Consider the following 8,101-nt stretch of genomic DNA (forward strand, 5'->3'; position numbering starts at 1 on the left):
TGCTCGCTCCTGCCCATTCTCTACCTATCAGAAATGAATGAAATAGAAACAAAGAAAACAATATAAAGAATCAATGAATTCAAGAGCTGGTTCTTTGAAAAGATAAACAAGATTGATAGACCATTAGCACAGTTAATAGATAGATAGATAGATAGATCATAGATAGATAGATAGATAGATAGATAGATAGATAGATAGATAGATAGATAGATGATATAAAAACAAAAGCCTGTTTTCTGCACACCAATGAAGACCACATGGGAAAGGAGGACTTCCAGACTCATCACGGTGCCACTTTCCAAAAGAGCAATATCAGAGGAGGCCTGTGAACAGTCAAGATTTCAACAAAGCCAAGAGGAAGTTAGGTCACAAGCCCTGTGATAGCAATAGAGTTAACACTGGAGAACAGTCAAGAGACTCTTCTGCCCCACTCATACAGGCTACATTGACAAATGCTTAGGGGGTACTGAAATTGCCATACTGCTGACAGTGACAAGGAAGCACCATTCTTCCCATGTGAGTCAAGGGAGTTCCAATAGTTAACACATAGTGTGACTGCATCCTCTCAAGAGTAACACAGAAGTCCTTCCCCACTCCCTTCCATTGCCAGAGCTGTATTGGAGGAAGCCAGTTAAAGAAGGCCCAGCACTCAGGACCAAAATTCCCAAATGTCAATATTTAAATTAAAAAAAAGTCATTAAAAAACAGAAAGTTCCCAAAGTGGATCAAAAAGACAACCAAAAGGAACCCAATAACAAGATGGAAATGATATTAGAACTCTCTAAGAAGGACTTTTAAGGCAGCCATCATAAGCTGTATGAGTATTTGCAAACACACTTGAAACAACACTGTTCATCAAATAAATCTGAAGTCTTAGCCAAGATATAAAAGATACAAGTCATCACTACATGAGGATTTAGAACTTGAAAAAAACAGAATAGCTACCATCAAAACCTCAATGAGTGTTGTAAGAGGAAAATGGAAAAGTAAATCAGTGAACTGAAGAAAAAAACAAGTTATCCGGTATCTAAAGAAAACTAAAAGAATGAAAAGTGGTACAGCCATTAAAGAGATCGATGGCAGTTATTCTGAAAGTTGAGCTTAGAATTATCAAATGATCCAGCAACTATACACACACACACACACACACACACAAAGAGCTGAAAGCAGGGACTCAACAGTTATTTGTACAGCTCTAGTCATAACAGCATATTCATAATAGCCAAAAAGTAGAAACAATTGAAATGTCCATCAATAAACAAAATGCGACATGTATACAATTGAAAATTATCAAGCCTTAAAAAGGAATTAATACATACTACAATATGGATGAATCTTGAAAACTATATCCTAAATGAAATATGCCAGATACAAACAACAAGTATTGTTTGGCTCACTTAGGAGGTCTGTATGATAGTCAGATTCACAAAAAAAGGAGGTAGAATCATGGCCATCAGGCTCATGGAAGAAAGAGTAGTAATTAATTGGTAATGAGAACTTAGTAATTAATTGGTAATGAGTTTCAGTTAGAGATAATGGAAAATCCTTGAGATGAACAATGGCAGCATTTAGCCAACAATGTTGTGGTGGTTTGAATAAGTGTCTTTCATAGGCTCCAAGCATTTGGACATTTTGTCCCCAGTTGCTGGCACTGTTTTGGGAGGTTTTAGGAAGTACAGCCTTGATGGAGAAAGCAAGTCACTGGGGGTGGGCTTTGGGAGTTCTTAAGCCTTGCCAAATTTCTAGTCACTCTCTCTGCTTCCTGTGCCAGCTTGAAGATGTGATCTCTTGGTTTTCTGCTCCACCATGCCTCCTTCTGCCATTATGGACTCCCTCTGGAACCATAAGCCAAATAAACTCTTCCTTCTACAAGTTGCCTTGGTCATGGTGCTTTATCATAGCAACAGAAAAGTAACTAATACAATGTGATTTTATTTTATAACACTGAGTTTGCACTCAATAATGCCTAGCTTGTGTAATAAACCAGAGGGAATTGTATCAGTCCAAAAACCTACTGACAAATTACACATAGCATATCTCTACATATGTCCATGTATATAGTTGAAGGCTATGTAACAAGAAAAATGCCAGACAGAAGAAATCTTCCTTTAAGTTGTTGGCCAAGGTAGACTCCTAAAATTACTTAGGCTACTGCCAGAGGCCTTGATTGCCTCCCAGAACTTGAAGACACCTGCCCTGAAGCCTAGCTCTCATAGCTTTGGAGAGCTCTACACAAACTGGTAAGGGAGAACATCAATCGATGGTCCAACCCAAGCTTCAAGGCCTAAAAACCACATCAATGACCAACACAGCAAACAACATTGGTGCAGTAGTGGCACTTTTATCTTGGGGGTAATCAACAGCTGCCTAATTGGACTTAAAACCCACTCAATGGGAGAAAACTCAGGTCTGAAACATAACCAGATACACATAACTGAAGAGGTCATAGATCTTATAGAAAACTTCAAGGCTGTCACATCCCTAGACAAATGTGATTTCTTACTATATGCAAACTATGGATCCTTAAATCTATAGACAAGTAGCCCAGTCACGACCCATCAAAGAAGCTTCTACTTCAAGAGACAGAATTCTACAACTGGTCACCTATAGAGATTGTCTATAAGTTGCCAAAGCCTAAGTGGCACATATATGATGCAACCTCCACACCTAAGACTCATGGAACATAGAACAAGGAATGAAGAGAACACTAATTCATCTCTCAGTTTTCACCAGTGAAGTGCCCTCATGCAACCAGAGGACCAGGAACACAAAAGGTCACAAATGGCCAAAGTGTAGAGAATAAGAGTCTACAGAGTGTGGGTCCTTCTACAGGACTTCCATATTAAACTCCACCCACCCAGGGCTCAGGGACCATTGCAGAAGAGGGGGCTGAAGGATTGTAAGAGCCAGGGAAGAGGTGCATGACCACATGGAAACAGAGTCCTACAGGCTCCTGGGACCTTGGTCATACGAACCTTCAGCAATGGTGTCAGCACGCACAAGACCCATGCAAACTCTAGCAGACAAAAACCCAGTGGGCAGCAGGCCCCAATCTTAGGTTAAGAATTAGTGGAAGATGATTACTGCTGGATGAGGAAGAGCTGATCTTCTTAAAGGGAGGGACTCTAGATAGGCTGACTAGACCTCAGTTGATGAACTTGCACTGAGGAATGTCTGGGGACACTAACTAGACACAATAGGCCTTATCACAAATGACAGAATGTATGAATTCCAATGGTGGGAGGGCCTCTGGGAGGGTGCCAATGGGGAAGGGGGTTTAAAGATGATTAAGATGTTCTGTATGGAATACACAACAATTCAATTAAAAATTTACCAAAAAAAAAAAAAAAACTTAAAAAAGGAAAGAAAAATAGACAAAAAGTAAAAAAAAAAAAAACTGGTTCCAATACCAACTTTATATACATATATGTGTGCATGTGTGTGTATATAATAGATGGAGATCTATAATTTATATAATATATAGATGCATTTTTGATACAGGGCCTCCCTGTAACCGCAGCTGGCCTGGAACTCACTATGTAGACCAGGCTGGCCTCAAACTCATAGAGATCTGCCTGTCTGCCTCCCAAATGCTGGGATCAAGGTGTGTGCCACCACACACAGCTTTTGAGATTTCTAAAATATTTTTGAAGGTTAAAGTAAAATTACAGAATTGACTATTATACTTACAATATATATTGCAAATATTCATGGCAGTTACCTTAACTGAGGCTGTGAAGAGCTATACATGGAAATAGACTCTCTACATTTCCTCAAATTGGTAAAATAACCTAATAGTAAGCTGCAGTGGCACCTAGAGAAGGACTAAAATGGTTTTCAAAGAAAAACACTAAAACCCCCAAAGTAATTAATATGAAATATTAAAGCAACAAGATATGGTTATGCAAATCTTTTAGTCCAAACTCAGAAGGCTGAAGTGTGGATGGAGAGTTCCAGGTTTTTGGTTTTTGAGACAAAGCCTCACTGTGTAGCCCCAGCTGGCCTGGAACTTGCTATGTAGACCAAGCTGGACTGAACTCAAAGAGATCCACCTGCCTCTGCCTACAGGAGCACTGGAATTAAGTGCATGTGTCACCGCACCTAATGATTAACTAGTTTATCATTATCTATTGTATCCCTCTGTCTCTGGAATTTTTTTAACCTCTGAATTCTGCTTTATCTGATATTAACATGGCCACTCCTGTCTTCTTTTTTTAAAGAAAAATAATGTTTTTATTACATATTTATTTATTTGTGTGCATATGTATGTGTGAGTGTGTATGTGTATGTGTGTGGGGGGTGTATGTGCAGGAAAAGCGCTTTATGAACTCAGCTATCTGTCCAACCCCCTCATTTTATTTTAACATGTTTAAATCCTTGTATCTGAAGTGAGTTTCTTCTGGTCAGTTATGTTTAGGTCCTGCTTTTATCCTTCTTACCAACTGTCTTGTCATTGGCATACTAAGAACATTTATATTTGCTGGAGAGATGGCTCAGAGGTTAAGAGCACTGACTACTCTTACAGAGGACACAAGGTTCAGTTCCCAGCCACAACATGGCAGCTAACAACCATCAATAACTTCAGTACCAGGGGTATAACACCCTCTTCTGACCTCTGTGGGCTTTGTATGCACATGGTGCACTTACATACAGGCAAAACACTCATCCACATAAAAAAAATAAAAGAATATTTATATTCTGCTGGAGACATGGCTCAGTGGTTAGGAGCATGTACTGCTCTTCTGCAGGACCTGAGTTCAATTCCCAGCAACCACAATGGGTGGTTCACAACTGCCTGTACCTCTTGCTCGTAGGGGATCTGACACCTTTAGCTTCCAAAACACTCATGAGCACATACCCACACATATATACATAATTTAAAATAAAAATAAATCGAAAAAAAGTTTAAAGACCATTTATATTTAGACTAGAGAGATAGCCCAATGGTTAAGAGTACTTACTGTTCTTGCAGAGGATCAGGATTCAATTCCCAACAACCACATGGTAGCTCATGACTGTCTGTAACTCCAGTTTCAGGGGATCCAACACCCTCTTCTGGCCTCCATAGGCACCAAGCATATACACAGTACACATACATACACTCAGTCAAAACATTCACACACATAAAAAAAGAAATTCATATTATTGCATCTATTGATACATTTGGGTTTATGCCTGCCATTTAGTTTGTTTGCTTTTTATTCATTTTCTGTATCTTATTTTCCTTGCATTTTTCATTCTCCTTGCATTCTTGAGAATTATTTAATTTTTTAAAAAATTTTATGTGTATGAGTGTATTGCCTGCCTGTAAAGTGCACTCATATCATGCAGTGCCTGCAGAGTCAGAAAAGGGCATTGGATTTCTCTGGAACTAGAGTTACAGATGGCTGTTAGCTGCCATATGGGTGCTGGGAATCAAACCTGGGTCCTCTGGAAGAGCAGCCAGTGCTCTTAACCACTGAGCCATCTTTCTAGCATTTAATTTTTTTCACATTCTTTGAGACATTGTCTCATGTAAACTAAACTAAAATAAATCAAAAGTAGTTAATCACCAAGAATACATAACAATTCTGAATGTGTATGCCCAGCATCAAATCAAAATTTATATGAACAAAAAAAAAAAACACACATGAGTATAAGGACAATATAAGGACAAATAAGCAAATCTACAATTGGAACTGGAGATATAAGTCAGGCATGGTGGCACATGCCCTTAAACCCAGCACTCTGGAGGCAGAGGCAGGCAGATCTCCGTGAGATTGAGGCAAGCCTGGTCTACATAGTAAGTTCCAGGCCAGCTGTGGCTACAGGAAGATCCAGACTCAAACAAACAAAAAGAATTGGAGATATTGATTCCTTTCTCTCAATAAATGATAGAACTAGAGAGAAAATAAATATGGATATAAGAAGCTTAGCAATTTCAATGAGAAAGATTTGAGCAGCAGTTATAGAATGCTTTTAAAGTGTCCATGCTCCACTGGGAATGTAGCTCAGTCAGTAGAGTACTTGCCTAGCATTCACAAAACCTTGGGTTCAATCCCCTGTACCATATATGTGTAAAACAAGTACTCAGGAGGTGGAGTCTGGACCATCAGAAGTTCAAGGTCAGCCTTGACTTAATATTATAGTCAAAGCTAGCCTGGGTTACATGAGACTTTGTCTCAAAAATAAAATGTGTCCATGTAATATATAGATAATATCCTGAACCATAACAGACCTAAGCAAGTTTGAATCACCACAAATTAAACTCTGAATTGAAATCCTCCAGAGTATGTTCTCCAGGAACAGTCGATTCAAACAAGGAATGAAAGCAAAAGATAACTGGAAATTCCTCAAATCATTGAAAACTAAGCGACACATTTCTGAGAAGCCACAGCAAAGAGGAAATCTCAGGTGAAAACACACACACACACACACACACACACACACACGAGAGAGAGAGAGAGAGAGAGAGAGAGAGAGAGAGAGAGACTCATACATGCACACTGTACTAGAAAAATATAGGCTATAAAATACCAAAATTTGTGTGATATATTAGTGCAGAGAGGAAAGTTTTAACTAAATGCCCAAGTTAGAAAATCAGATTCATCTCAAACAGTAACCTAAAATCCCTGTCAAAAACCTAGGAATAGAAGCAAAATAGACCTAAACCATCCAGAAAGGAAATAATGAATTAAGTAAGAATACTAAATATGCTCTCATCATCCAAAACTTGTTTGCCACACCATAATGGTTTCCATTATATTTCTGTGCCCCTAGAAGGTAGTTTAGTGTTGTATGCACTGATCTCATTGTGGGTTCTTAATTAGTAGGTAACATAAACTCAGCCTGTATTGTATCCTCCAACTATATGTTTGTTCTGTCACAGAAACCAATTGTTGGGTTTTTTTTTTTTTTTCTTTAGATAACACATAGCTCTATGTTTTCTGGAAATTTCAAATTTTGTTAAAGGGATGGGGGTGGGGGAGGGAGGAAGACAGAGGGAAGGCTGACTTCAAACCCAGTTTGGCCTATATGTGATTCCTACCTGGGACAGGAAGCATCATCTGCCATATATGAGTGGAAAAGAGAAAGAAATAAACAGTCTGACTGGCTTTGCTTGTGTGGAATTAAGACTCTACCTAGATGGAGAAAAAAAATGAAAGAATCAAGCTGAGCATGGTGGCACATGCCTTTAATTACAGCACTTGGGAGGCAGAGGCATGCAGATCTTTGTGAGTCCAGGCCAGCCTGGTCTACATAGTGAGTTCCGACAACTGGGGCTACAGGCAGACGCTGTCTCAAAAAGACAAAAAAAAAAAAAAAAAAAAAAGAACTCAGACTAGAGAGACAGCTTAGCAGTTAAAGTTTCAGACTCAACAACCTAACATCGGGAAAGAATTAGGAACTCAGCCTTCTACCAGTACTTATAAGGAATGATTAAAAACTCTCCTTTGTTGGAAATGAGAGAAAAAGTGAGTAACTTCTATCCCCTCCTCCCCAAGAGAATAAGGTGGTGCCATCATAATTCATGAGCTAAGTCTAAAACATGAAAATTAGAAGCAGAGTCGGAAGAGAATATTGTGCTGGTCAGCTAGTATAAAATACCTGAGATAATCAACTTATGAAGAGAAAAAGCTCATTTGGCTCATGGTTTCAGAAATTTCAGTCCATAACTGCTTAGCCCTCTTGCTTTTTGTCCTATAGTAGCATAGTGCCCCATGGTGGGACTATATAGTAGAGGAGGCTTGCTCACACTGGCATCTCAGGAGAGAGAGAGAGAGAGAGAGAGAGAGAGAGAGAGAGAGAGAGTGCTGACATCTCAGCATCCTCTTCAGAAGCAAGACATGACCAAACTCATTTAACTAAAGCCCCAACTCCCAATACTGCCCCAGGCGTAGTCACTAGACCTTTACCACACAGACTCTGGGAAGGCACTTATGCAAGCTGTAGTAAATATATACATACATAGGGCAAACCTAAAGTTCCATATTAAATTGGTAAACTTTTCTTCAGGCCAAACAAAATCATTTGGTTTTAAGACATTAAACTTCTTCTAATATAGTATTTTTATTAATTCTTTGAGAATTTCATATAATTTACATTTATCACATTCACCTTC

This window comes from Nannospalax galili, unplaced genomic scaffold (genome assembly GCF_000622305.1).
Source record: "Nannospalax galili isolate Female #2095 unplaced genomic scaffold, S.galili_v1.0 scaffold17, whole genome shotgun sequence".
NCBI lineage: Eukaryota > Metazoa > Chordata > Mammalia > Rodentia > Spalacidae > Nannospalax > Nannospalax galili.